The sequence below is a fragment of the Emys orbicularis genome, chromosome 4 (genome assembly GCF_028017835.1).
Source record: "Emys orbicularis isolate rEmyOrb1 chromosome 4, rEmyOrb1.hap1, whole genome shotgun sequence".
NCBI lineage: Eukaryota > Metazoa > Chordata > Testudines > Emydidae > Emys > Emys orbicularis.
In genome coordinates this window covers 29328008-29355826 of record NC_088686.1, presented here as the reverse complement: position 1 = coordinate 29355826, position 27819 = coordinate 29328008, and the positions used below count along the sequence as shown (strand labels likewise).

The 27819-nt window shown below is 42.0% G+C and overlaps 1 protein-coding gene across 1 annotated transcript in view; it reads right to left on the bottom strand.

Annotated features, from left to right (window-relative positions):
• Positions 1–26393, bottom strand: part of DICER1 (dicer 1, ribonuclease III) — a 96321-nt gene extending 69928 nt beyond the window's left edge. Inside the window, 2 exon segments of the mRNA XM_065404308.1 lie at positions 2148–2248; positions 26259–26393. The gene's annotated coding sequence lies outside the window, so the exon portion shown is untranslated.
• Positions 26394–27819: the final 1426 nt, after the last annotated feature.

The following is a 27819-nucleotide window of genomic DNA, read 5'->3' as shown; positions in this document are numbered from 1 at the left end:
TAAGTTTTAGAAAGGAAAGTTCACACTTTAGCAGAACAAAAATACATAGAGCCAGATTCTGGTCCACATTGTAGCCCTTTTGTACCACCCTGCAAAGGGGTGAAGGAGAGGGGCTCTAAAGCTGCCCTAAACAGACAGCTAAGGATTGCCCTGGAAGGTGCAGAGCTGGCACTACACAGATTCCCCTTCTATGGCCTCCTTGGCACAGAAGATATACTGGGGGTGCTCAGAGGGTAGGAGGCGGTGATAAATGAAGGGGGGGGGGGAGGAGTAGCTCCCTTTTATGGACACCCAGTCAGCCAGCAGCTATAAAATCCCTCTTAGTAGCTGTTCTCTAATTGCCCTACCTGTAAAGGGTTAAAAAGTCTCACTGGTATGCATAGGTAAAAGGAAGTGAGTGGGTTCCTGGCCAAAAGAGCCAATGGGAAGGCTAGAACTTGTTAAAATTAAGAAAAAATTCCCCTTTTTGTCTGTCTGTGATTGTTCTCCTGGGGAGGGGCAGACAGGGCAGCAACTATGCTGTAAGAAGCTTAGGCCAGGTATGAAAAAATTATCAGTATCATACCTAGAAACTACTCATTTAAAACCCCAGATATGTAAGTAGATCAGGAAATGTCTAGGAAGACACAATTAGGTTTATCCCTTTTATTTCTTTATGGCTTGTGTATTCCTCTGTGCTAACCCCAAGTGCTTTTGTTTTGCTTGTAACCTTTAAGCTGGACCTCAAGAAAGCTATTCTTGGTGTTTAATTCTTGTAGTTGCTCTTTTAAAATCTAGCAACAGCCTGAGTTCCCAGATGCATTTTCTTTCTTTCTTTCTTTTTTTTTTTTTAAATAAAATTTCCCTAGAATTGGATTTGTGTGTCTTAAGAGGTTTGTGCAGATGTTTAATTAGCTGGTGGCAACAGCTGATTTCCTTTTTTTTTTCTCTCTCAGCTCTTCCCTGGAGGGGGGGTAAAAGGGCTTGAGGGTACCCAACAGGAAGAAATTCCCAAGTGCACCTTCCTGAGCTCTCAAAGGGGTTCTGCACTTGGATGGTGGCAGCATCTACCAATCCAAGGTCAGAGAAAAGCTGTAACCTTGGGAGTTTAATACAAGCCTGAAGTGGCCAGTATTAATTTTTAGAATCCTTGCAGGCCCCCACCTTCTGCACTCGAAGTGCCAGAGTGAGGAATTAGCCTTGACAGAGGCAGTGTAGCCAAAGCACCCAGCTCCAGAGGTCCCAGCCTCGTGTGATTGCTCACTGGGGCCATTTCAAGCTTATGTCAGAGCAGCCCTGGCTCCCAGCAGTCACAAGAATCAGGACAGCACACCTTCACCCCATCAGCTAACTGAGCAGAGTTCCAGGTTAGCTAAAAATGTAGCACAGATAGAAGCACACTATTGCAAATTTAAAAAAATAAATAAATAAATTCTGCATCACTCTTCATTGTGAAACCTCCTAGAGAACTAAAAAAAACCCACCTTTTTCCCCCGCTATGAAAAATAACTTTGATAGTGTTTTCTTCTCCTGAAGTTATATATGGAGCTAAAATTGAGTCAATGCAAATCCTTACTTTTTTTGCCTTATCATTAAAACAAAGTACTTTTTAATCAAATCTGACTTATTTTGTGCTGTTTACTTCCTGTATTTCTTTCAGTTTAGATAAGCACACTGGCAAGATTCCACCCCTCCATCCTTTTTTTAAAAGTATATATTCGTTCTGAGTTTAATTCACTTGCATCATAATGCTTGAGTTCACAATACTGCAAATGTTTAAATCTAAAAAATCATTGAAATTTAAAAATAAGTTAAACATTTCTAATCATATTACATTTCATAAAATTTTTAAAGGTCTGTAGTTTATGACTAATCTAATAGTAAGTATTTATAATTGTTTTTGGTTAGCTACCTGCCTCTTACATAGTCCGCACCTATGGAGAAAATAATGCTACTACTTTGTAAAAACTGTGTGTGTGTATACAAAATTAAACTACAGATTATTCAATAATTTTATATTCGCCTAGATTGTGAACCTAAAAAGCCTTTACAGTATTGTTCTAAAGGTTTAGCCATTTAAAGAAATTCAATAAAACATGTTAATGCCTAATTTGATACACATATACTTGTTCATAATCTGTTTCTCTCATATTATAAAGCAGACTTACCGTTTTAATTTCTGAGATCTCTGTGTTTGTGTTCTTTGAACTGCATTTTGACATCATGATATCAGTTTGTACATTAATTGCATCATTTGCAAGCTTCTGCTCTAAAATGAAAAAAATTAACATCATCAGTGTGGAATTTAAAAAGGATAGCTCAAAAATTCTGTAAATAGTGCAAAATACAAGGAATTTGTAAAAGAACGGACAATAATATTTTGGTCATAAGTAGTAATGTAAAGGTCCCTTATGTAATTTCTCAAAACCATCCAGAGAGATAGATCTATATCAGTACACAGAAAAAGTAAGCTCTTGTGTTAAAGGTCTATCCTGAAAGTGACAACATATTCTCTAGTATTTTAGTTTAACAGTGAGAATCAGATGTAAAAATTTCAGAATTTGTATTTTTTAAAGTGAGTAAAAAATATTTCAAGAAATGAAAGTTCAAAAAAGGAAAAGACTCAGCAAGAAATGAAAAGACAAATTACAAGATTTATTTTACCTGGACATTTTAAAACTACTACAAAAAATCATATTTTAAGTTCAGCAACTGCTGAAAACCAATAGGCTATTAGTAGTCAACAAGAATGACAATTAGAAGAGAAATGCAGTAGTTCTGTATCTCGTTTAATTATGCTAAATTTTTCACAAACACCAATACAGAATTCCTTTCATTTCACTTCTAAGTGATAAACAAACAAAAAAGCCAAAAACAGTTCAAATTATGTTTTGTGCAAATTTTAATTTGAGCCTCAACAAACGCCCTCAATGTATGAAAAAGTACTGAGTGTATTTTACTGCCTCCTGAACATGTCGATACATTCATATTTGAATTAATTTTAAAATATCTTATTGATTAATTAATATCTAGTAAGATGGTGCATTGTCCAAAATTGAAGTTCAATTTAAAAAGTATCCATATATTTAAATGTCATTTGTATAAATGCAACTATCAGGATTTAACAAAGAATTTAGTTTAATACAAACATTGTAATTGCTGCTCCACAGACTTGCATCTGAACCACAAAAGTATGGATAGTCTCTAAGCAGCAATTGTACTTCGTGTATCCACAACTATATACATCCCCATAGAGAAAAGGGAGCAACAGAAGTTACTCAATTTATTCCCAGAATGACTGAACCATTCACCAAAAGAAAAAAGCTCTAAAATCCATTTTTGTAAACAAACTGTTACTGAAAAGATAAAATACAAAATGAACTTTGATAAGAATTTCTATCCTAATCGGTTTTAATAAAGTTAACAAAAAAGGACATTCCTGAAGATTACTTCAGTGGGTTCATTTTTACCTCAAATGCTGCTACTGAGCTTTTCCAGAGTTTCCAAGCCTGTAATTTTGTTTCACCCTAGGTAACCTATAAGGTAATATAAAAAGAGAACACTTTAACATGAACTCCCATAAAAATCAATCATGCCATGTGGTAGTCTGTTTTCTTGCATTTTAATATTTAGCTCTGTGGCAACAGCACATGGTCCTTCAAAATCTAATCATCATATGTCCTTTCTTGGCTGGGGATACAGACAGTGAGTGTCTGAAATATCGGTTCTAAGTGCTCAGGAGATATTTGCATATTTTTTGTTTTATTTGCTAAAGTAATTGCTAAAGTCCAATTAGATTTACAGCTTTAAAAACAAACAAACAAACAAAAAAACCACTTCACTGTGTGTTTCATTTATTACCAAAATGGAGTTTTAAAGAAACTTAATATTGACCATACTTTAAAAGGCTTACAGCATGCATTAGTTTTATGGTGAAATAAATGCAAACACAATTATTACTTCATTTTACAAAAGGGTTTTCCATTACATTCAGGAAAATATAGAGTACAGTATGTAAAATCAAATGATATATTTTGCACTCTTGTGCAAAAGAGAGAACTGCTTGAACTTTATATCCCAAGCTACCATATTAGGCATCTGTCTCATGAAAAGACCCTTTTCTCCAGGATAAAATTTCTTTTTTCCTTTCTTTTCTCCAGAAAGTACAGACAACCACTTGGTACATTTAGTGATCAGTGCTGAAGTTTAATGAGTTCCCGTTATGTCTAATTTGTTAGTTACCATCAAATTGCTCATTCGCACTGTCTAAAGCGTGCATGATTTCTATTGAAATAGCATATGGTCTAACAGTAAAATCATTTCAGATGCTGTTAGTATATTATTAAAGAAATTATTGTTTTCTGTCTAGTAAAATTGCTAAATCTGGTAAAAAACTTGTTAAAGATAGAAATGGTTCTCTCTACAAGGGGAGCAGAATGTTTTCTCTGATGCAGAGAGGTAGTCAAAATATATTATTATAATATTAAACTTTTAATTTCCAGTGATGTACTAATCTGAACATAAAAAAATGCCAGAATCCTTCGGCATAATATCTAACTTCATATACTACATAATATTAGTTTTTGATTATTAATGTAGGAGGCAAACACATTAAGGTGACAAAATGGAAATGGATTAAGTATCACTGATTCATGACAAATTCACTGACAACTTCTGTTTTAACACTACATAGCTGTAAAACGGGATTGAAATTTTAATTGATGGGCATCAATGAATCATAGACACTGACTGCCCTTCAGCACGATAGGCCCTTTTAAGGCCAAAACTAACATGTATCCCAGATAGGCCACATACCAGAAACTCAGTCAAGTTCTAGTACAAAACAGCAAGCTTACAACACATTAGCATCTAAATGATGTTGGTTGAAACCTTGGACAAAGACCTGTTGCAGCAGAGAGCCAACCCTTCCTGTCTGAAGGCCAAAGGAATCAACAACTTGCCAGTAAGCACTGCCGAAAGATGGCAATAGCGAATGGTTACCAAAACAAACTACAAAACCCACTCCCTTCCTTCACTGCAGTGTGTTGCAGATACCAGTCAAATTTTACAGTCAAAAGGTCTCTTTTACTACACACTGAACAAGCAATCTACAGTAAGTGGGAAGTGTGTTAAATGAACACAAAGAAGAAAAGGGGAAACCATGACACTGCTAAACGACAAAACTAGAAAGAGAAGATATTTAATGTACGATGGCGTTACTGTGGAGAAAGAAATTGTATAGCCAAAGTAAGTTTTTCATTTTTGTAGGATAATAGGACTCACACATTCATTTGTGATTAATAAAGGTAAAATGAATGACAAACGTTCATTAAGAACAATATAACATGGGGACTTCCTATGATTGGTTCATAAGCTTTACAAGGTTAGTTTAGCAGTATGTAACTAAAATTTTCTTTGAGTTGTTTATGCAATATAAAAAATTCACTTATAATTAAAGCTAAAAGCTGAGATTTCCAAGAGTAACTATTGATTTGGGAGGCCTAACTATACTAATTTTAAAGGGTCCTGATTTTCAGAAAGTGTTCAGGACCCTCCCTTTAAAAATCAGGCATCTTTAAGGTGGCTCAAGTTGAGCACTCAAAAATATCATTTCCAAACTCAATAGTCACTTCTGAAAACCTTGGCAAGAATCTTCCAGGCATTTTGTCTAATTGCTACTTAAAGTTCAGCCAAATGTCAGTAAACTTAGCCAAAACACACCAGGCCAATAGGAAGGGCAGATACTGATTCACAAGCATTGTGGTACCTAAAAAGTAATTCAAAGAGCTGTGCTGTAAAAAGAATAAAAACTTAAAATTTATTTTATCTATAGTTAGTAATTCAAAGATTGCCAGAAAAAAAGCCAAATAGAATTTCAGAATTAAAAAACCTCCAGAAGTGTGGTAATGACAGTGTTTTCCAACACAAATTATCAAAGCTGCTGTTTCTTTATTTCAAACTATAGAAGATTTTTAAATCAAATTTCCCCCCTCAAATTGCTACACTAATTTTCTAATAAAACCATAGGGAATCATGGAAATATTAAAAATAATTCACAAAATTCACTCATTAGGCCCCTATCCTGCTGCTGGATCTGCACAATTGATCTCATGTCAATCGATCTCCATGCAGGAGTAAGGGTTGACAGCATGGGTCCAATTGCAGGAACAGTATTTATGTCAACAGTTGCCAAGTCATTTCTAAAATTGCTAAAGACTTCATGCAAAATCTCCGGGATTAAAAAAAAAAAAAAAATCTTCATTCTTCCCATTCAGTACCAAACAAAGCATTCAGAAGGAATCAAATAGTTTGACAACTCAGGGTGATTGGCAGCCCATAGTAACATTAAGTAGCAAATAAACCTTTTCTAAGGTAAGCAGTGTTTAAATGTAAATTATTCTTTAGAAAACAAAATGCAACGAAACAAAGCCATGACACTATTACAGTAACCAAAAAAAAATTAGTTTTGACTAGATGCAATTATTAGCATTATAAATAGACACATTTTGTACACAAAAAGAGACATACAGTAAAATAAAATACCATCCTAATTATAAGAGATGGGCTTGCTTTAGGCCGATTCCCCCGAATCTGGCCCCGCACCTAAGAGGGCCCCGCGCCCTAAAGAAGCGCGCCTAACTTAGGCGCCTTTTAAATTTTTACTCACCCGGCAGCGGTCTGGGTCATCGGCGGTGGGTCCTTCACTCGCTCCGGGTCTTCGGCGGCATTTCGGCAGCGGGTCCTTCAGTGCCGCGGAAGACCCGGAGCGACTGAAGGACCCGCCGCCGAAGTGCCGCCGAAGACCCGAACCGCCGCCGGGTATTTGAATCAGGCCCCGCACTTCCTAAATCCAGCCCTGTATAAGAGTAGGGCTAAAATTCTGTCAGCAATTACCCTTACTGTCTAGACTGAAGAGCCCATTATTAACTATGTGTTGTCTATACACTGTAATCAAGTCACCAATTAACCTTCTCTTTGTTAAACCAAACAGATTGCGCACCTTGAGTCTGTCACTAATAGGCAGATTTTCTAATCCTCATCATTCTCGTTGCTCTTCTATGAGCCCTCTCCAATTTATCAACATCCTTCTTGAATTGAGAACACCAGAACTAGACATAGTATTCCAGCAGCAGTTGCATCAGTGCCAAACAGAGGTAAAATAACCTCTCTACTCCTACCTGAGTTTTGAATAGGGCTAGAAAACCCATTAGAGGCAGAGAGTCATAGAAATGTAGGGCTGGAAGGGACCTCGGGAAGCCATCAAGTCCAGCCCCATGTGCTGTGTCAGGACAAAGTAAACTTAGACATCATTGACAGGTGTTTGCCCAATGTGTTCTTAAAAACCTTCCATTGATGGGGATTCCACAACCTTTCATAGAAGCCTGTTGCAGAGCTTTGAAAGTGAAGACAGTACAAAATTTTCTAACTAGCCCTAACTTTCTCTATAGTCTTACAAACTGCTTTGAGGCTAAGGACATGTAGGGCTGGGAGAGACCTTCAGTTAAAAGGGAACCACACAGTACTAACCAACACACAACCACGGGCACAGGAAATTACTTCCTTCCCCTTAATTGACTGTATTATAGACAGTTATTGAGTTGTAAATCCAGTATAGGGAGCATATGTACACAGCTTTGAAGTACACTGCAGGGAGCATTTCTGAGAATTACAAGACTTAAGGGTTTAGCAGAAGGAGTATGTGCAGGGGGGGGGGGGGGAAAGGGTACTGGTACCAAGACTCTCAGGACAAGTGGAAGTAGTTATGGTGGGTATTTGTGTGAAGTGCCATTGAAGGTGTTTTTCCTCCTTCTATCTGAATATGGTTGTATTCTTTCCAGTATGATGCACGTTCTGGAACAGCAGCAGATAGGCAGGGTGTTATCTTTAAGACTGCTCTGCAGCTCTCTCAGTGTGATCCCAAAGAGATTGCCAGGAAAGTAGAGGTTCCACTGGAAGTAAAATGGTAATCCGGAAAGGGGGTGGGGGGGGAGGTGAAGACTAATGTTCAGGTGCCAAAACCACCTTGCTGGACCGTCTCAATTAGCCCCAGTTCATTTTGAAGCTATTCAAAAGGCACCTAAAGACCTTTGGCTGCAAGAGAAAGTATGGGGAAAACATCTGGTGCTCAGGGAGTGAATCCATTCCAGTGGCTACACTCTATTACAAAACAGAAAATTCCTTTAGCTGGCCATGAGATGGAAAAGAGGAGCAGGAGTGAGACCTGGAAAGGGAGGTTACGATTAGAGCTCCTCAAGGATTAGTCCTGGAACCAATCTACTTAAGATTTGCACTAATGACCTTGGTACAAAAAGTGGGAGTGCACTAATAAAATTTACAGATGACACAAAGTTGGGAGGTACTGCCAATATGGAGGACAACAGGAATCATACAAGAAGATATGGTCAACCTTGAAAACTGGAGTAACAGAAATGGGATGAAATTTAATAATGCAAGGTTTAATTTAATAGCACTTCGGGACTAGCAAAAAGAATTTTTGCTATAAACTGGGGATATATTACTTGAAAGCGACAAAGAAGGAGAATGACTATGAGCCACCAATGTGATGCAGCTGTGAAAAAGGCTAATGCAATCATACGATGCATCAGGTGAGGAATTCCCAGTGTAGATAGGAAAATGTTACTACCGTTATACAAGGCATTGGTGAAACCTCATCTGGAATACTGTCTGCAGTTCTGGTCTCCCATGTTTAAGAAAGATTAATTCAAACAGGAATAAATACAGAGAAGAGCTAGTAAGATGATCAGAGGAATGGAGAACCTGCCTTACAAGATGAGACTTGGGGAACTTGGTTTGTTTAGCCTAATAAAACGAAGGCTGAGGGGAGATAGGATTGTTGTATATACATACATCAGAGGAATAAAAACCAGGGAGGGAGAGGAGTTATTTATATTGAGGGCCAATTCTGGCACAAGAACAAATGGATACAAACTGGCCATCAGTAAGTTTAGGCTTGAAAGTAGACACAGGTTTCTAACCATCAGAGGAGTGCAGTTCTGGAACAGCTTTCCAAAGGGAGTAGTGGGGGCAAAATAACCTAACTTCTTTCATGACAGAGCTTGAGAAGTTTATGGAGGGGATGGTATGGTGAGATTGCCTACAATGGCATGTGGCCAATCTGTGACTGCTATCAGCAAGTATCTCCAATGGCCAGAGATGGGACACTAGATGGGGAGGGCTCTGAGTGACTACAGAGAACTCTTTCCCAGGTGTCTGGCTGGTGGGTCTCGCCCACATGCTAAGGGTGTACCTGACTGCCATATTTTGGGTTGAGAAAGAATTTTCCCCCAGATCAAAGTGGCAGAAACCCTGGGTTGTTTTGGGATTTTTGTTTTGTTTTTTGCCTTCCTCTGCAGCATGGGGAATGGGTCACTTGCTGGTTTGAACTACAGTAAATGGTGGATTGTCCGTAACTTGAAGTCTTTAAGATTTGAGGACTTCAGTAACTCTGCCCGAGGTTATGGGCCTACTACCGAAGTGGGGGGTGAGGTTCTGTGGCCTGCAATGTGCAGGAAATCAGATTAGATCAGGGGTTCTCAAACTTCTTTGCACTGCAACCCCCTTCTGACAACAAAAGTTACTACATGACCCCAGGAGGGGGGGGGGACCGAAGCCTGAACCTGCCCAAACCCTACTGCCCTGGGTGGGGGTGAAGGTGCCAAAGCCCAAGCCCCACCGCCCTAGGTGCGGGGGGGGGGGGGGGAGAGGGGTCAAAGCATAAGGGCTTCATAGAATATAGAATAGAATATCAGGATTGGAAGGGACCTCAGGAGGTCATCTAGTCCAACCCCCTGCTCAACGCAGGACCAATCCCCAACTAAATCATGCCAGCCAGGGCTTTGTCAAGCCTGACCTTAAAAACCTCTAAGGAAGGAGATTCCACCATCTCCCTAGGTAACCCATTCCAGTGCTTCACCACCCTCCTAGTGAAAAAGTTTTTCCTAATATCCAACCTAAACATCCCCCAATGCAACTTGAGACTGTTACTCCTTGTTCTGTCATCTGGTACCACTGAGAACAGTCTAGATCCATCTTCTTTGGAACTCCCTTTCAGGTAGTTGAAAGCAGCTATCAAATCCCCCCTCATTCTTCTCTTCTACAGATTAAATAATCCCAGTTCCCGCAGCCTCTCCTCATAAATCATGTGCTCCAGCCCCCTAATCATTTTTGTTACCCTCTGCTGGACTCTTTCCAATTTTCCACATCCTTCTTGTAGTGTGGGGCCCAAAACTGGACACAGTACTCCAGTTGAGGCCTCACCAATGCCGAATAGAGGGGAATGATCACATCCCTCGATCTGCTGGCAATGCTCCTACTTATACAGCCTGAAATGCCGTTAGCCTTCTTGGCAACAAGGGCACACTGTTGACTCATATCCAGCTTCTCATCCATTGTAACCCCTAGGTCCTTTTCTGCAGAACTACTGCCTAGCCACTCAGTCCCTCGTCTGTAGAGGTGCATAGGATTCTTCCATCTTAAGTGCAGGACTCTGCACTTGTCCTTGTTGAACCTCATCAGATTTCTTTTGGCCCAATCCTCTAATTTGTCTAGGTCCCTCTGTATCCTATCCCTACCCTCCATCTTATCTACCACTCCTCCCAGTTTAGTGTCATCTGCAAACTTGCTGAGGGTGCAATCCACGCCATCCTCAAGGCAGTGGGGCTCAGGCATCAGCTTTGGCCCCGAGCCCCAGCAAGTCTAATACCAGCCCCGGCAACCCCATTAAAACAGAGCCCTGACCCACTCTGGGGTCACAACCCACAGTTTGAGAACCACTGGACTAGATGATGATGGTCCTTTCTGGCCTTAGAGTCTTTGAGTCTGTTATTTTTAGTTAATGTTATAAAGCACATGCTGAAGATGAAAATTTGTATTAACTACTCTGTGTGTTATAAAATGAGATTAAAAAGTGTTTAAATACAACTTCCTTTGTACTTTAGTTTTTTCTTGTTCCTTTAGAGTCAAGCTATATTTGCTCTTCAAATGCTTTAAATTATAAATTTACATATTCAAAGTTGTTTAGCAACATAGCAATCCATTTTCTTCCATTTAATCCTATGGCACTAAGTCAGGAATTTTCAATGTAAACAGCAAGAGGAGACTTGCAGTCCAACTGCATATGTTTTTAGAGGTGTAAAAGCCCTACTTCTTACAAAGTGTTCACATCATAAATATTTCACAAAAAAGTGTTCAAGAGAACCGTGAAATATTACAGATGTTAACTCTCAAACTGTTACTTGTGAAACTAGCTCCAATAATGTCAGTAACTGCCAGTAAGGCTGACATCAATTATTCAGCCTGTAAATACAAACTGATAAACTACAATCTACACAAACCATGCAAGCATTAACCCCAATAACGACTTCCAAATAACCAACATTGGAAGCAACTCAATTTAGTTTTTGATGGAATTCTGGTAAAAGGCTCCTATCTCACCCGTGCTATCCCTAGTAACCCATTTATCTCCTTTTCATATATTATAAAGATTGTAGCCTCTCCTAGTTAAAGATTGCAACCAACTTTCATTATGAAGCCCTATTTTGGGCCCCCTAAAACTATGGCTTGGAAATTTTCCATGACCTGAAATTTTCCACTTTTGCTATGAAGACAAAAATATTTCTGCAATATCGGGGGGGGGGAGGGGCGGGGGGGGGGGGAGAGAAGAGAAGGGGCTGTTTTTAACCTGTAAGTCACTAAAAAGTTACCCTGATTTGTGATTTTCACTTTTATCTCAATCTAGCTCACCTTGTTGCTACTGCTTACAATTTCCCATACAGTTAATGATTTTTGTTGTGGATAGTTTGGGATCAAAGAGGATTAATTTCAAATGGGAGTTAAGGGCCCATTTGCTCACAGTTATTTCAAGGGGGTATGGTCTGGGTGTCTCACCCGGGCATTACCCTAGCCTTCACCGAAGCCCACCCCCTACTCCGAGTAGTAAGTGTCTTAAATCTTAGGTATGTAGATGGATAAAATAGATCACACATGGAAGGAGGAAAAAATGGGGTGAAGGAAGATGCACAACTTTTAGGTTAGCATATTTAATTTATGTTCCTTTATGTACTCGCTCTCTCTAAGTTTGGGAGAAAAGGAGCGGAATGGATATCTTAAGCCCTTGAATTAAGGTTTAAAATACCTTCCTATAGGGATCCTTAACTATGATGTCATGACTGCATAATATTGCTGGATAATTTGGATTCTAGAGTTACATAATTAGGAAAAAAAGAACCTAACATTCACCAAATGTCTGCAAAATGTTTGGACAAAGGAAGACCTTGCACCTCCAAATAAAATGGTTACTCACCTTTTTGTAACTGTTGTTCATGTCCATTCCAAGCAGGTGTGTGCGCACCGCGTGCACGCCAGCTGGAAGATTTTCCCCTAGCAGCGCCGTAGGGTCGGCCTGTGCGCCCCCTGGAGTGGACCCTCCATGGCACCCTATATAGGGGCCTGCTGACCCTCCACCCCCTCAGTTCCTTCTTACCGCCGGTGACGGCTAGCTGGAACTTTGCTCACTCTTGCAGCTAGGGGAAAATCTTCCGGCTGGCGTGCACACAGTTGCTTGGAATGGACATGAATAATCACTCGAAGAAGAGCCCCACCTTATTTGGAGAACTGTCCCAAAAAATGTAAATGTATAGTCATTAACAGATACGATATAAGCAACTGGATTTCTTCTTCTGCAGAGAAAGAGGCTAGTGGCAGTCCAAAATTTTCCCCCTTCAATTCATTTATACAGAAGGTACTATTATAGAAAGGAGGAGAAGGGGGGTAAAGAAGGCCCTAAAGAACTTTGGCACTCTCCAAAATCTTAAGATGGTCCTGTGGCCAAAAGCTTAAGGCAAATGTGGAGAGAAGAATTGTTTAGCAAGCACATCACAAAATACTAAAGCCTTCTCGGTTTCTGTGTGGAGCAAATAAAACCAAAGTGATTTAAACGGTTTTATTTAATGACAAACTAAATTATAAATACTGTATTTTGGTAGGGGGAGGGGAGGGAGACAGGTGTTAAATACCACTACTAGTAGGTCTTTTATTTGAGTTTTACAAAACTGCTACAAGCAAAAAACAAAACAATGAAAATTAGGGCCTTGACCTGCAAAGACGGAGGCCATGTTTACACTACAAAGTTAAGTCGACTTTCCGTAAACTGACATCGAGCCTCCAATTTAAGCAAATTGATCCTGCGGGTCCACACTACACTCATTGTGTCAGCGGGATGTAGGTCTTGCTAGTGAGGATGCACTGACACATGGAGCACTGCACTATAGGTAGCTATCCCACAGTGCACCTAGCAGAGTAGAATTTTGGGTTGGGCTTGCAATGCGTTATGGGTCCAAAACATTGGCATGGGTGGTTATGGGAACATGGTGTTAGCCTCCCATGATGGCACTTACCTCCCTCCCTCTCTGAAATCAACAGTAAACAAGCCAAGCCTTTTTCACACCTTTTTTCGTAAGCCTGGATTATCCACGCGGATACCATAGCACGAGAAGCATGGACCCCGCTCAGCTGTACACTGTTGTGAGCATTACAAACACCTTGCACCTTATCCTGCAGTATCTACACAGCCTATACAGGAGCCGCCCTGTGGAACAATGTGATGTCACACAAGCAGCCCTGCTGGAAGACAGAGCGGAGCAGTTGGCAGTTGCTGGCAACAGTCACGCATCACCTTGACACTGCTGAGTGCCATTTCTGGGCCCGGGAAACAAGTACTGGCTGGTGGGACCGCATCATTATGCGGCCATGGTGTATGGGGAGACTTTGGCAAACCAGTAAAGTGCCTAAAACCACTATGACTTATTGTTAAAGGCGGCCTAGTCAGCAAGCTGTAAATTGGCCATTCAGCAATCTCAGCTTGACCAAGGCAGGAGGGGAGGGGGTTTGGGGGTGCCACAGAAAGGGCAGCTTGACCCCGCATCCTTCATGATAAGAATTGTGTTGAAGTTGCTGATACATTCATTTTAAAAGAGCAGGATGTACCCCCAGGAATGTCTATTGGGGTCTCAAGGCTGCAGGCTCTGGAAAGACCCACACCTGGTTAATCAATAATCAGAAGGAGCCTCTTGCTTGCCCAGTGGAACTGCTTGCTTGACAAGTTTTCTTTAAGGGACATGTCATTGTATTACTAACATATAAATAAGGGGAAAAAGCTTGAGATGGGGGGGGGGGGGGGACTCTTTGGGACTGGTCTCTCACTCTGGATGCATCTTGTGTACCCCACTGGCAGACGGGCTGCCACTGTGCCACTCGAGAGCCACATTCAGCTTTGTTAATTAAAGGGTTGGGGGTGTTTGACTAATCGTGTTGCGGACGTGTGTAAGTGCTTGAGTCTAAGTAAAGTTTAGCTTTAAGTGAAAGCACTCTTGTGTTGTCCTGTTTGTGCCAGCCATCTATCCGTCGGACAGCCATGTCTCCCCTGATTTATTTCCTGACACCTCCTCGCACAGAGTAAAAGTTACCAAGAGCTTTGGGTTGAAAGAACCCCGGGTAACAATGGGAGGATAGCAGTGGCTGCAGAACTTTCGAATGCATAAAGCCACTTTCCAGGAACTGTGTGAAGAGCTCTCCGCAGCGCTGAAGCGCAACAATACTGAAATAAGAGCTGCTCTGACAGTGGAGAAGCAAGGGGCGATAGCTCTGTGGAAACTTGCCCCACTGCCCGGTAACAGGCTGGCATTGCATCATTTTGGAGTGGGTAAATCTATCGTGGGATCTGTTCTGATCCAAGTTTGCAGGCCATTAACAGACTTCTGCTAAGAAGGGTAGTGACTCTGGGCAATGTGCAGGACATAGGGAACCACGTCATGGCAAAACCATCCACTAACTGCAGTGAGGCGATAAATAGAACGCATATCCCTATCTTGGCACCAGACCACCTTGTCAAAGAGTACATAAACCAAAAGGGGCATGTCTCAATGGTGTTGCAAGCGCTGGTGGATCACAGGGCTGTTTCACTAACATCGGGAACGGTGCACGACACGCACATCTTTAGGAACACAACAGGTCTGCTCAGAAAGCTGAAAGCAGGGACTTTCTTTCTAGACTGAAAAATAACCATTGGTGATGTTGAAATGCCAATCATGATCCTGGGAGACCCAGCCTACCCCTTGCTCCTATGGCTCATGAAGCCATACACTGGCAGCCTGGACAGCAGTAAGGACCGGTTCAATCATAGGCTGAGCAAGTGCAGAATGGCGGTGGAATGTGCCTTTGGACGTTTACAAGGTCACTGGTGCGGTTTGCTTACGAGGTTAGACCTCAGTGAAAGCAATATCCCCATTGTTATTGCTGCCTGCTCCATAATATCTGTGAAACAAAGGAAGAAAAGTTTCCGCCGGGGTGAGGGGTTGAGGCAGATTGCCTGGCAGCCAATTTTGAGCAGCCAGACACCAGGGCAGTAAGAAGAGCACATCGAGGGGCTCTGCATCTCCGTGAGGATCTGAAAACCAGTTTCAGCAATGAGCCAGAGTAATGTGACACTTATCTATGTTGTTCCTTACCAAAGTGTCCCCTCTGTTGCATTTTTTCCCCTGTAAACTCCACCTCCACCAACCACCATTTGTTGATTGAAAAAAAGAGCCCTTTCTCCTCAATCCATTAAGTTTTATTACGCGCGCACACACACACACACAGCGCAAAGAAAAGTAAAATCACCTGGAGCAAAAGGGCTAATAACACTGGGGGGAGAAACAAGGAAAATTTGCTTACAGTTGTTGCTTACACTGCAACAACAATCAAAGGTGTGGGAATGAGCGCCTTCTGGTCCTTGTACCCTCCCCTGGTGTTGAGTGCAAGGGATACTGAACCACTCCTCCGACACCTCATAGGACATTTGGGCAGGAGAATGTAGAACTGGGTGATGATGGCGGCAGATTCAGCATAGGCTGCAGAGGAACTCTAGCATCCAGCTTCCTTTCTTGAACCTCAACCAGATGCCTCAACATGTCTGATTGCTCCTTCATAATCCACAGCATTCCTTCCTGCATGGCACACTCTTGTTCCCTGCATGCTCTCCTGTCCACGTCCAGGTTCTCGGACAGTATAATCCTCCACGCTCTGAGCTTGGTCTTGTCACTCTCGGAGGCATGCATTAAGTCTTTTTTTTTCGCCTTCTAATCTGGGAAAGTCTCTGTGTGAAGGATGCACCGACGGACCAGATTTCAGCAAAGCACGAGGGGAGCACTGACAATGCATACATTGTTTCTGGCGCAAGGTTAACTTTTTTTTTAAATAAAAAAAAAAAAATACACCCCTCAATACACTTCACTGCAAGCCACAACATAATCACAACTGCTGGCTATTGCAAGAGTCGGTTTGCTACTTCAGCCATGGTGAATAAGACCACGAGGCATGGGCGAGAAGTCTTATGCTGCTGCTTTCATGAAGACATCCCTGGGATCATAGGTTGGAACTTGAAAAAAGCCTGTTCCCCTAGCAACCTGGATGGTGCTTGAGGACATGCACCAGAGTAAACCTCCCCCTCCCCACACATAGTTTGTTTTTTTTTACATAAGCAGCACTGGTGGGGGGTGGGGGGGGGAGAGACAAACAGGAAGCTGCCACACACCCCCTTCCCCAGTACTGCTTGCAATATACGGTGATCCCTTCCAACCACATCATGTTTGGGAAAGCATGATTGTGTCACCCATAGTTCACCAAATGGGGGGAAAGAGGGTGGATTACTTGTTGAACAGTTCGCAGTTTAAGGGCCAACATTGAAAACGTCCCCATTTCCTCTAGGTGACCATATACGTTATCACTCTGGGTACAGAGACCTGGTCCTTATGCTACAATGCTGTGTGCTGCAATGGTGCCAGCAGAGTTCCCATGGCTGGCCTGTGCCAGCTGACTTGGACTGGGGCCGTGGAGCTGTTTTGTTTCTGTGTAGACTTCCGGGCTTGCACTGGAGCCTGGCATCTGGGACCCTGCAAGGTGGGAGGGTCCCAGAGCTCGGGCTACGGCCCAGGCCCAGAAGTCTACACAACAATGGAACAGCCCCACAGCGCATGCCCTGCAAGCCCAAGTCAGTTGGCACGGGCATCTAGTTGCTCTGTAGACATCCCCTCAATTGCCATTTGTCTAACAAGTTATCTTTGTTATAGTTGAGCAAACTGAAGAAGTGAGGTTCTTACCCACGAAAGCTTATGCTCCCAATACTTCTGTTAGTCTTAAAGATGCCACAGGACCCTCTGTTACTTGTATTTTAATGTTTCAGATACCCATTACACCTAATTTTTTTTTCAGATTTAAAAACACAAACAAATAAAGTGTAACCCCTACAGCAGGGGTCGGCAACCTTTCAGAAGTGTCAAGTATCAGAGGGGTAGCCGTGTTAGTCTGAATCTGTAAAAAGCAATAGAGGGTCCTGTGGCACCTTTAAGACTAACAGAAGTATTGGGAGCATAAGCTTTTGTGGGTGTGCCGAGTCTTCATTTATTCACTCTAATTTAAGGTTTCGCGTGCCAGTAATACATTTTAACCTTTTTAGAAGGTCTCTTTCTATAAGTCTATAATATATAACTAAACTATTGTTGTATGTAAAGTAAATAAGGGTTTTAAAATGTTTAAGAAGCTTCATTTAAAATTAAATTAAAATGCAGAGCTCCCCGGACGGGTGGCCAGGACCCAGGCGTGAGAGTGCCACTGAAAATCAGCTCCCGTGCCGCCTTTGGCATGTGTGCCAGAGGTTGCCTACCCCTGCCCTACAGTTTGATTGGAAATGTGTACTCGCCATAGGTGCCTTCCCCAACATCACACCCTGCTGCCAATTGGTCCTGTGAAGGGATGTACCAGAGTTAAAAACAGTTCTTGGCTGTCGGGGAGAATGAATCCTCTGCTTGCCTGCCTCACATTCTTCTCCTCCTAGTTAACAATGTCCTCCTCGTTGTTGCTCAAGGTCCCTTGGGAGTGTTCTGGGGTAGTGGTGGGGTCGCCGCCGAGAATCACATGTAGCTCCTCATAAAAGCAGCATGTCTATGGGGCAGAACCAGAACGAGTGTTTGCCTCCCTTGTCTTCTGGTATGCTTGCCGAAGCTCCTTTATTTTCATGTGGCACTGCTGCATGTCCCTGGTGTAGCCCTTCTCCCCATGTAATCTTGGCATAGATATCAGCGTTTCTTCTGCTGGATCGGAGCTCTGCCTACACAGACTTCTCCCCACCCAGCAATAATATCCTCCACCTCCTGTGTACTCAATGCTGGAGTGCGTTTACGGCCTTGAGTCTCCATGATCAGCTGTGCTGGCCAACTCTCCATGCTTATCAAACAGGAAACAAAAATTCAAAAGTTCCCGGGGCTTTAACAGGGTAGCAGCAGTTTCCTGTGTACCTGGCTGGCATACAGTGGAGTTGAAAGTGCTCTCCAGAGCGGTCACAGCAGAGCACTGTGGGACACCTCCTGGGGGCCAATTCATTTGAATTACACAACGCAGTGTCTACACTATCCCTATCTCAACCCGTGGATGTCGAATTAAGCGATATGCCTCTGACAGAGGTGGAGTACAGAAGTTGACTTTAGAGGCCACCTAGGTCGGCAGAAGGGACTCGGTAGTGTAGACACATATATTATTAGATAGGTTGACATAAGCCAGGTTAAGTTTGTACTGTAGACCAGGCCAGAAGCAAGTACATAGCTTAACTCACATGACTAGTGCCATTGACTTCAATGGGACTACTCATATGCTTAAAGATAACCATGCTATGTGCATCAGGCACTAAACCTGTATTTTTATTAAAAATTTCTTAGTGACATTAAATCTTTGTCATTTCAAAACAAAACTGCTGCAGCATTAACAATGAAAAGTTATTTAGACTTTCAGTACACTAACAAAGTTAGTGAACTTTTTTGTACACAGGCCAAAATTTTCAAACACTGAAATCTAAAATTAGGTTCCAAAGCCCATACTTAGGCACCTAAGGCTGACACTGTCAAAAGCACCTAAGTGACTCTGGAGCATAAGTCCCATTAATTTCAAATGATAAAGCCTGGTAGAGGAATACAGCAAGGTTGAAGCTGTTCAGCTTTCTTGATTTGTGGAAATTCAGTGTGTCAGAAGATGGTGCTACTGGTAAATATAGTGCAGACTATTTGCTAATCAATTTTGTGTTATTCTCATGGTCAGGATATTAATGAGATCTTAATCTTTCCATAGATCATCCTGTTAAATGAGAAACTTCTTAGGAAAAAAAGATAGTATAATTTTAGATTTTACATGTAACAATTAGGAAACTAGAGAAACAAGTACAAAATATCCACTTTAGCAATTTAAGACTTCAAAATGGAAAGTATAAACACTAGCAACATGTACATTTAAAAATGGTTTTTTTAAATCATGATTTTTATCCACCCTGCTCTGTTCCTACTCCTTTCCAGACTTGCTTTGAGTAACCAAAAGCTTAGACGTGGGAGTTTAGCTTCTTTCCAAAATCTTTGTTATTAGATTTTACAGTAGCTAGCTTTTTGCTTATGAAGCTACTGAAATCTTTCATTAGATATCCAAACACACAAGTTTGTTCAATCTAGTTTCTTCTTCCCAGATGATATATTAGACAGAAAGTCTTCAGAATACTTACTTTGGTCCAAATCATGGCTTTACCTAGCCAATTTTTGTGACATAAGCAGCTCAAGATGACTGCACCAGCTATCCTAATCAAGCATCTCTCTTTACAAAAAACAAACAAAGTATCTAAATGGAAAGTGAGAGAAAGGGAGGAGTGTGGGATATAGAATTAATTGAATAAAGGAAAGAGGGTATTTTATATATCACGGAATATGAAGCTACTTAGCTTGAGTGAAAGATTTGGATAACAGGCTTTTGACTGTTGCAGAGAAACACACACTAACTTATCTTCTGTCCTGCTGTCTTGTGTTAATGGTCTTGCTCTAATGGCAATAAATGTAGAGTTCCAGAAGCAAGTCCCTTATTGATTATTCAGGGAGAGAGTGATTGAGTTTAGTAGGAGAGAACATTAGTGGTGGTGGGCAGCAGGGACAGAATGGACTGATGGACATTTTTAGAAATTATAAATATTCTTGGCAATCGACTTCCATTTTTAAAATAGTTAGACATATTGCTTGAAACCCTGCCAGAAAAGAACACCTGCTCCCCATCCCAGCCACAACATACTGGATAGCATTTAGTGTAATTCCTTGTAGGCCCTTATCCACTGAGATAAAGGCAATCAGGCTGTCTGTCTGTAAACAGAATTACTGAAATCATGACTTTCCTTGCTAGAACTCCCCTTCCATTCTGCATAAGTAAAATGCAGCCCTGAACAGACTGCAGTTTTGCCAGAGCACTCACTATTAACCAAGACACAGGTTTCACATCTCAGGTCCTACACAAGTAAAGCACTAACTGTGTTAAGTAAGCCACAGAGAAAATTACTTGTCTCTTGGGACCTGATTGCATGTCTTTCCAAGACCAATGAAGCTCAAACCTTTTTGGCCTTCTCCCAGTTCCTTTCAATGAACTACTTCAAGGTAAAGTACAGGCCTAGAACGCCTATAATCTTCCAAAAAACACCTGCTCCTCCAAAATTTTGTCATCTGTTACAGCTCACGCTTTTTCCCAAAAGATCCCAGTAGGAAAATTCCTGATTAAATGCTCTAGTTACCACTGTTCAAGAGAAATTCCACCATACTGAGCATCTTCTGATGGTTTCCCAACTACTTTCAGTTCTGTCTAATAAAATGTATTTATTTATTCAAAGCATAATCCTAGGATTTAAAATACCTTGATCCAGCCTTGTGAATTGAACTGATCCAAATTTAAGATATATTAACAGCAAGTGGTAATTTTAACTTTCAAAGGGTGAATTGCCCTTGATGTCTTACTCCTGTGAAGAGTGGATTAGTGGACCTACCTCAACTAAAATTTAAACGCTTTGAAGGTAACCTGCAAAGTTCACTGTGCTTTTTTGCTTCTCTACAATTTATAAAATCTGAAAGATGTTTTTGTCTTAAACAGAAGATTCAGGTGGCCCAATCTGGAAGCCTATGGTGACTGGAGAACTAATGATATTATAATATATGAATTAGGAGAGTGAAAGCTGAGCAACTGAAAAAGGAAGGAATTTTTAGAATGGCTGTTAAAAATAATTTGGTTTTGTTAACACCTGTTTAACACCAGTTAATAATGAACATTCTGAAGAAAGGAAGTCCTAGCCAAAAATTGTACACCCCTGCCACTTCAATCAAGACAGCTCACAATACACCTGCTCTGAGACAACCAAGAAGTACTCCAGCAACAGTGGCAAGACCAATTTTAGTAATCCAAATACTTCTAATTTTTTTCCTTTTTAGAAAGAACTTTTCAGGCCCTCTTTACACAGTATAAAGCAATAAAAATGGTAGAAGCCACTTTTAAAAAAAATCTGCTATAGGGAACCTTTGCGTCTCTCTCTTGCATCCATGTATACAACTCAGATAGCACCATTATTTTTAAAATCTTGGAGATAACCACACTTATTGCTATCCCCATAAATTAAAAAAACCTACACCAAGCATCCTCTATTAGTGATCATACTTTTAACTACATGGCACACACAAATTTCAAACTAACATTTTTAAGGGCCTGTTGCCTAAGAAAATTCCCAGGTAACATGTTTTACTACCAATTTGTATTACATTTATATCTACAGGCATCATCATCTAGACAACGTACAATCACAGTAAAAGACAATCCCTGCTCCAAAGAGCTAACAATATAAATTGAAAGGATATACAAAGGAAAGAAGGAAAAATAGGTGCACAGATGCTAAGTAACTTCCCAAGGTCACACAGCAGTTCAGTGACAGAGCTAGGGATAGTCCCCAAGTCAGCAGCCTATCCAGCCTATCCACTAAACCAGGGGTAGGCAACCTATGGCATGCGTGCCGAAGGCGGCAAGCGAGCTGATTTTCAATGGCACTCACACTGCCTGGGTCCTGGCCACCGGTCTGGGGGGCTCTGCATTTTAATTTAATTTTAAATGAAGCTTCTTAAACATTTTAAAAACCTTATTTACTTTACATACAATAGTTTAGTTCTATATTATAGACTTATAGAAAGAGACCTTCTAAAAAGGTTAAAATGTATTACTGGCACGCAAAACCTTAAATTAGAGTGAATAAATGAAGATTCGGCACACCACTTATGAAAGGTTGCCGACCCCTGCACTAAACCATAATGGCTCTGAACTTAGTTTTTAAAATATCAGTTACTAAGGGATGTTAACCCCTAAGCAAATGTTGTAGTTTTCTCTAAACAAACCCAAGCCCAGAAAAGTTTATAATAGAGTTTACACTAAAAAAAAAAACCAAAAAAAAAAAAAAACCACACACACACACGAGAATATGTTATTGTCACATCTTTAACAATGCTCCTCTATCCCTATATTGTGAGGTAACAATTATTCTCATATTACATACGAGAAACAGAAGTGCAGAGAAGTTAAGTGAATTGGCCAAGGACACACTGAGTCAGGATGAGTTGGAAGAAAGCAACACATAATCTAGTCTCCACACAACAAGATTGTTGCAGACAACCTAAGAAGAGATATTACTATTTTTCTGCCTCTTTCCTGTCCACTAGTAAAAAGACACGTTTGTTGTCGCTGCTGTTCCTGAACATAAGCAGGCGCGTCAATGAAAGCAACCTTCTTGAGACTTATGTTACAGCTCCCCTACCCCAAGAGTATCAGCAATATGAAACTTAGCAGCTTACATTGATCTAACTCAGTAAGCATCTACACTAAAATGTTGCTCCTGCCAATGTAACTTGCCCACTATGCCAACTTAATAACTCCACCTCTGTGAGAGGTGTAGTGCTTAGATCATCATAGTTAGGTCGATGCAGAGTCAGTGCAGACACTGCATTGCTTACATCGACTGTTACCACCTTTCATAAGCTGTCCCACAATGACAGTTAAATCAGTGCAAGCACTCCTGGTAAGTATGTGCACTGCCAGCACAAGGAGTGTAGTGTGGACATGCAAAAACGATTTAATTACTGCAGTGGCTGTATGTTGACATAACTTAAGTGGGCATAATTTTGTAGTGTAGACATACCCTTAAAAAAATCAAATCAATTTCACTAAGCTGATGCAATCTGTAGTAAAGAGCAAAAGCAGCAAGAGATGATCCTGGGCATACTGCTAACCCTTCAAACCTGAAAATGTGTGACAACTGACCAAACTGTGGAACACCTGAGTTTTCTAGTGTGCTGCTCTATAAATGATTAACAAAAAACAGTTGTACATTGTGTAAACTAACCATCTTTTAAACAGAAAACTGAAACTAGAAATTTCATCATGTACAACCATAAGGCTCTCCCCACATAAGTCACCAGCACCGTTTGAATACTAGACCTTCAGATTCCCACCACAAACCTCTATCTTTTGAGCTAAAGTAGTACCTACCTCTATGTCAGCATTTCTCATCCAGTTTGTCATGACTCCTAGGGGAGTTACAAAGTGTTTGTAATAAAATTTCTATCTAAACCAAAGAAAATATAATTTCCCCACTCCCACATACCCTTACCCTTCAAGCTCAAGTGTTCTCTTTCATCCTCTTGAAAGACAAACACAAATTAAATAGGCTTGTTAAAAATTGATGCACTTACATAAAATAAGAGTAAAAAACGTAAGAGGATTGTGAATGTTTTTTACTTCAAAAAAGGGGTGGTAATCTGAAAAGGTTGAGCGACTCTGCTCTACATGAACTAAGCACCAGAAGGAGATGGGACACATTATCAGTAAGTGACACAATATTTGCCAGATAGCAGCAGAATTTTGGAGATCATGAACCTCTGGTTCTGGGAGTGGAATAAAGGAACCATCATACTAGATCAGACCAGTGGTCCATCTATTCTAGTATTCTGTCACTAACAGTGGCCAGTACCAGATACTTCAGATGAAGATACAAAAAGAAAAAGACCAAGAAAACAACCTTGCAATAGGTAGTTATTCCGAACAGTCAGAGATTAGATTATGCATGAGGGTTTATATTCTTCCCAAAACTCTTGCCTATACTCTTCATATTTACAATAACTAGTTATCCATATAGCTGTATAATTTTTTTTAATCCTCTTAAGCTCTTGCTCTCAACTATATCATGCAGTTAGACCTACAGGCTAATGGCACATTGTGTGAAAAAGTATTTCCATTTATCATTTTTAACTTTCAATCTCTCAGTCTCACCAGTTGTCCTATTGTTCTTATACTAAGAAAAAGAATAGACAAACATTCCTGATTTACTTTCTCCTGTGGTTAGCATGGCATTTAGTGAGAGATAGGAACATTAATTTGATAAACACATAATGAAAGAGTGTGGATGAATTGGTAAGGCTCATGCTCTACCCTCAGCTCTGCTGGAAATGACCTCAAGTTAGCTATCTGTAAAATGGGAAGGAATGATATTTTACAGACCTCTTGAGCAGGATATAAGGCCTTACTCAATAATAAAGGCTATGAAGTGAGCAGAAATATGGATACAAAATTTTTAACTCCAGGCTCAGTGCCTGAAATGCATCATCACTGGACTTTTTCCTAGGCTACAGAATATTTGAATGGGGAAATCTCTCATTAGTGCAATCTAATAGTTTTGAGCACCATTATCTCTATGAATTAAAAGTGAAGGAACAGGAAAAAAAATCACAACTTTTTACTGGGTGAGCTACTTAGGACTAAAGAGGAATATTTTCATATTTTTCATTAAGTACTACAGATTGTGACCCCACAAGATGTGACCAGTGTAGAAGGTCCTTCCCTTTAGAAAAGTATTTTAAAATATACTCAATTCCCATATGTGCCTACATCAAACCATCAAAAAAAACCCGTTATTAAAAATATGTATGTAACACTGCTTCTGTACATAGCACTTCACAAATATAAAAGACATGTTCATTGTCCCAATGAACTTACAATCTAGCAGAGAAAAACAAGACACAGGACAATGGTTCAGGAGAAGGAGGATGAGCATCACTAAACATATACTGACTGGCTGACTAAAGATATAGGTCAAGGTTTTTTTCACTTTTGTGGGGGGGAAGGGAGAAGAGGTGCCTAGATTTGTAAACTAAATTGCCAGGATCTCTCTCACCCACTAATGGAATGCATTGTCACTGGGCTTAAACAATCATTTGATGTTAAAAAAAACTGAACAGCCACAACTAATAATATTAAGTGCAAAAGATCTAAGTTTTTAGTGATCAAAGTTAACCTAATCAACCTAATCTTGCATCTGAAGAAGTGAGGTTTTTTTACTCACAAAAGTTTATGCCCAAATAAATCTGTTAATCTTTAAGGTGCCACCGGACTCGTTGTTGTTTTTGTGGATACAGACTAACACGGCTACCCCCTGATACCTAATCAACAAGATACCTTCTACCAAAGAAGGCCTGTTACCTCTGGAAGAAAACCAATACACAAAGAAGTGTCTGAGTTTGTTTCAGGTTATATCAATACATGACCCACTTTTTTTCCCCCTACTGTAGAGCTTTCTATAGCATATGGCACTAGAATATCTAAATGCTTTAATGGCACTACTTTCACTTTGTAATATTTTACATACAGGTTTTGGAGGAGGATCTTTCAATTTTATCACTGTATATTTACAGCATGCAGGCCCCCCCCGCCGTTTCAACAGGGGGAGGTGGCGAAGGAAGAGAAAGAAAATAAAGATCCTTAAAATATTACTCTTGGCGAGTTTTAAGTTATAACTACTTCTCTCCTCCGCCCGCAACTCATACCCAGAACAAGGGCCCCTTTAGCAGACGGTCCCTGAGTAGCGGTGGGGAAACAGCTCCCGGGAACCACAGGCCTGTTGTCTGAGCGGGCAGCGGTGTCCGGGACGGGGCCCAGGACCCGAGCGCACACGCCTCAGCAGGCCCCAAGTGCTGCTGGCCTTGGGGCGAGAGAAGACAAAGCCAGCGAGAAGGGCTGGGACGCAGGCCCCCGTCAGAGACCCTTCGCCGTGGGCTCCACTGAGCCGGGGCCACGGCGGCAAGGGGGATGGCTGGGCCCGGGGTAGGCAGTGCCAGGCGGGGGGCTGTGCCGGGGGCCCTGCGCGGCTCCGGCAGGTGGACCATGCGTTGCAGCGGGCGGGAGAGAAGGGAGGCTCAGCCGGGCGCCAAGGGCTGGGGAAGGGGGCTGAGCCGCGCACATGTCCGGAGCGGGCCGTGACCACTCGCCCGGCAGAAGCTGCCTATCCCCGGTGCTGGGGCCCCGAGCCCGCCATGAAGCCGTCGACGAGGGCACATGCCAGGGCCGCCTCCTACCTTCCGGACTGGACCCAGCCCAGAGCTTCCCCGCTACAGGCCGCGTCTCATTGTGCTGCTCCCGCCGCCATTTCCCCGCCGCCGCCTCACTCCCCCCAGCTGTCAGGTTCCTCCATTCACCTGGGCCCGGGACAGCCTCCTGCCCTCCCTTCCCCCTGCGAGGCCGGCCCTACGCAAATAGAGCACCGCCCCGAGCCCTCCGCCCACAACAATAGGCCCGCCCAACGCAAGCAGCGTACTCGTGCTCTGAGAATTCCATCCCCCACAGCTCACACCCTCCACCTCCCCCGTCCATGAAAGGAGTGAGGCGATTGGAGTAAAAAGGGGGGTGAGAGGTCAAAGGTTTACAGAAAGGCCAATTAGGTGACAGGAGACAGCAAACGCTTGGGACGGCTGGAGCATTCCGCGGACTCACGTGTGTTCCTTCTCTCCCTCAATTCCCTGCTGAACTCTGCGTGGCGCGAGATGGTATCACACGCCGATGCCCTCTCCCTGCACAGGTGGGGAGTATCACACGCAGATGCCTCCTCCCACCTCCCTACATAAGGGCGGGGGGGGGTACCGCATAGCTGCCCCCTCCCACTAGGGTTGCCAACCCTCCAGGATTGTCCTGGAGTCTCCAAGAATTAAAAGATTATTTTTTAATTAAAGATTAGCTCATGTGATTAAACCTCCAGGAATAGGTGCAAGCAAAATTGGCATCCCTACCTCCCTATGCGGGGGGAAGGTTACCCCACATAGATGCCTCCTCCTACTTCCCTGGGCAGTCAGTGGGATGGGGGTATCTCATCACAGAGCTGCCCCTCTTATCACCCTGGGCAGTGATGGGGGATGGGGTACAGGAACAATTTGTATAATGGGGGTGCAGAGAGCCATTGAACCAAACTGCAAATGCTGTATATGATGGAAACCACGTCAAGCCAGGGGGTGCAGCAGCATCCCCTGCACCCTTAGTTCCAGCACTTCTGGTGGGGGAGGTCATCACACTGACACAATGGTGTCCTAGTGCAGGGGTAGTCAGTTTTTTGTCAAGGTCTATATTTCTTGGTCAAGGTCCAGACTCCAGAGAAAATAATAAAATAGTAAGTAAGTAAGTAAGTAAAATGATTTTGGGTTCTGTTCAAAAGCATCTGCTGGCCCATAGGCCCCCTGTTTACTACCCCTGTCCTAGTGATGATAGTCCCAGAAAAGATTTACCTGGGCCTGGTCAGCATTTGGATAACAGCAGCCCCTTCCTACGGCCTCCTGTAGCCTTGGTGAGCTGCATGAGTTGCTGCTGTGCAGCAGCGTCCAATTGAAGAATCGCAGCCTTGGGATGGTCCATTTTATGTGCAACACAGTTGGAGCCTGACGAGTCGGCCTTCACCACAGCTGTACTCTCACTGGTGGGTGCAGACAAACTGCATGTGTAATGCAGTGCATACATGGGGTCATGTGCTTTTCACCTGTACTGCCATTCAAATAGCAAGCATCATCCTTCAACAGACAGGGTGGAACATTGGAACCCAAAGACTCCATTGCAGTTGGTGGCCCAGTAAATGGAACTAGAGATAGAAAGAAT